This window comes from Phoca vitulina, unplaced genomic scaffold (assembly GCF_004348235.1).
Source record: "Phoca vitulina isolate PV1807 unplaced genomic scaffold, GSC_HSeal_1.0 scaffold5, whole genome shotgun sequence".
In the NCBI taxonomy this organism is placed as follows: Eukaryota; Metazoa; Chordata; class Mammalia; order Carnivora; family Phocidae; genus Phoca; species Phoca vitulina.
In genome coordinates this window covers 37,216,894-37,219,645 of record NW_022589708.1, presented here as the reverse complement: position 1 = coordinate 37,219,645, position 2,752 = coordinate 37,216,894, and positions in this window count along the sequence as shown.

Genomic DNA, 2,752 nt, shown 5'->3' with positions numbered 1-2,752 from the left:
CCAGTCAAAGCTCATTCAGTATGTCACACACCAGAGGCTGAGAATCAGAGAAGTTACTTTGCCTTTTCAAGATCACACAGCTAACAAGGAAGAGGAGGGGTGGAAATTTGAAACCAAATTTTTATGACACCAATGCTACCTGTAATTTCCCCACTAAACTATATTCCATGCTCCATATTATTTATGACACTCAGGGTGGGGTGGGGATAATTGGAATAGCCACACCTGAAAATGATTTTGAAGCAAAATATACTTTTCAAGTATTATTGCTTCTCACCATTTCTAGTTTTATTTAAAGATGTTTATCTAGATTACATAAATGTTGTATTCAATGGAAATTAAAAGCATCAAGATATTGAATATTTACCTAAAACACACTTAAAAAGTAATAAAAATATTGAGGTGGGAGTTCACTTAACATGAGTGCTTGATCCTTAGCTGGTAGCTAGTATGAGTTTAATCAAAATTACTTATGATGGTAAAAATGCAATCAACATTGAATTTTCTCTTCTCCATAGCTAAAATAGTAGTGTTTTCTTTCATTCTCTGGCTTCCAAAATATGAACAAATTTGAATCTAATCAATAATATACATCCTTCAAATGGCCCTTGTGTCTATTGAGGAAATTAGTTCAATTTTCCCCTTTCTTTTAATGCCAAACATTAATCATGAAGAGAATTCAATTAAAACCAAAATGAGAGGGGCGCCTGGGTGGCTCAGTCGTTAAGCGTCTGCCTTCGGCTCAGGTCATGATCCCAGGGTCCTGGGATCAAGCCCCACATCGGGCTCCCTGCTCAGCAGGAAGCCTGCTTCTCCCTCTCCCACTCCCCCTGCTTGTGTTCCCTTTCTTGCTGTCTCTCTCTCTGTCAAATAAATAAATAAAATCTTAAAAAAAAACAAAACCAAAATGAGATACTACTGTGCACATTTTAGAATGCCTAAACTGAAACAATTGACAATACCAATTGTTGGTGAGGGAATTATTTGGCTGGAACTATAATACTTTGCTAGTGAAAAGGTAAAACTGTAAAAACATTTGGAAAACAATCTGGCCTTATCTTACAAATCTAAACATGCACTTATAATTCTACTCCTGGATATTTACCTAAAAGAAACGCAAAAATTCATACATACATACATACCTTCCACAAAAACATGTGTGGGTATGTTTCATAATAACTTAAATGTGGAAGCAACCCAAATACCCATTAGCTGGTGAATGGGTAAATTATGGGCTGTCAGTACCTTTGCATACTATTGAAAAATAAATAGGAAAGAACTATATACTTAAACATGCAACATGATTGAATTTCAAACATATTAAGCTAAGTGCATTCAAGCCAGACACGAAAGACTATATGCTGAATGATTGCATTTATATTGCATTCACTAAATTGAAAATAAATAAATAAATAGACGTAATAAGAGAAAACGAGCCATGGTGTTCAAGGAACTGGGAGGGGGATGAGATTGATTTAAAAACTCAGGCGGTATTTTGGAAGTGATGGAACCATTCTATATCTTGGTGGTCATTGCATGGTTATATACATATGTCAAAACTCATCAAATATTACACTTACAATTGGTGAATTTTATTGTAGGGTAAAATACTTCAATAAATACAAATTCTACATGATTTCTCCTCTAGCAAACAAGCATGTTTGGAAAATAATGTTAATCAAATTCTTTTACTTTTGGGTTTGGGCAATTATTTAGCCTCAGAGTACCTCTGTGTCCTGGTTATAAAAATAGTTATACTAATAACTTCTTCTGACCTAGAAAATAATTAAGTTGATAATCCTAGGTGAATGCAAACATGCCTTAGAACCTACAAGCTTAATGGATCTGAAATGTTTTCGTTCCTAAGAATCAAATGTAATGCTGAGTTCTTGATAGCAACTCTTTCAGACTCTGCAAAGCATTGTCTATGAACTAGGTCCGGCGTGAAGAGGACAGCTTTCTTCTGTGAGGCCTGCAGGTGAAGCCTTTGCAGCTGACTACTCTCAGGCCTGAAAAATCACATGAATCCCTCCCTGGGTCCAGTCCCTGATATCTCAGGTGAGTCCAGAGGGTCTACAGTGGTCTCAGCTTCGATGCTGGCTGGCTGGTCTCTCTTCAAGTGGGCTCTTCTTGCAGACTGTCTACACTGGCATTTGAAAAGGTATAGTGTGGGAAATTTATTAGAATTAGAAATAAGGTGGCTGTGGTCATTGTTACGGTATTAATTACCTCTCACAAGGATTATTAAAATTGCCTCCTGTGTGGCCTTTTTTCACTATGGCCATATCACAGTCAAACCTAATCCACCAGCCAGATCACCTTAAAAATTACAACTCAGTTCACGTAATCCCTTTCCTTAAATTTTAGAGCAATTTTCCATTTCATTTAGAAGAGTAAGTGAGCTCATTACTCATTACTACTTTCTATAAAGTCATAAAAGAACAAGACCTTGCTTACCTATCTGCTTCCTCCCCTCCTCTCCTTCTTTATTATTATGCAGATAACATTGGCCCATGTTCCTGTTTTTCAAAAATGACAATGATTTTCAATGTAATTTCCTCAGAGGGCATTAGATGACTATTGTTACCTGACTGCCCCTTGTAACTTGGATTACTCTGAAACACATTATTCTGTTGTTGTTTTTTTCATAAAGTTTCTCAAAATAAATTACTTGTAATTATATATGCCTTTATCACACCAGACTGTAAGCTTTCTGATAGAAGGACACCTGTCTATAATTCACTTGAAGCTA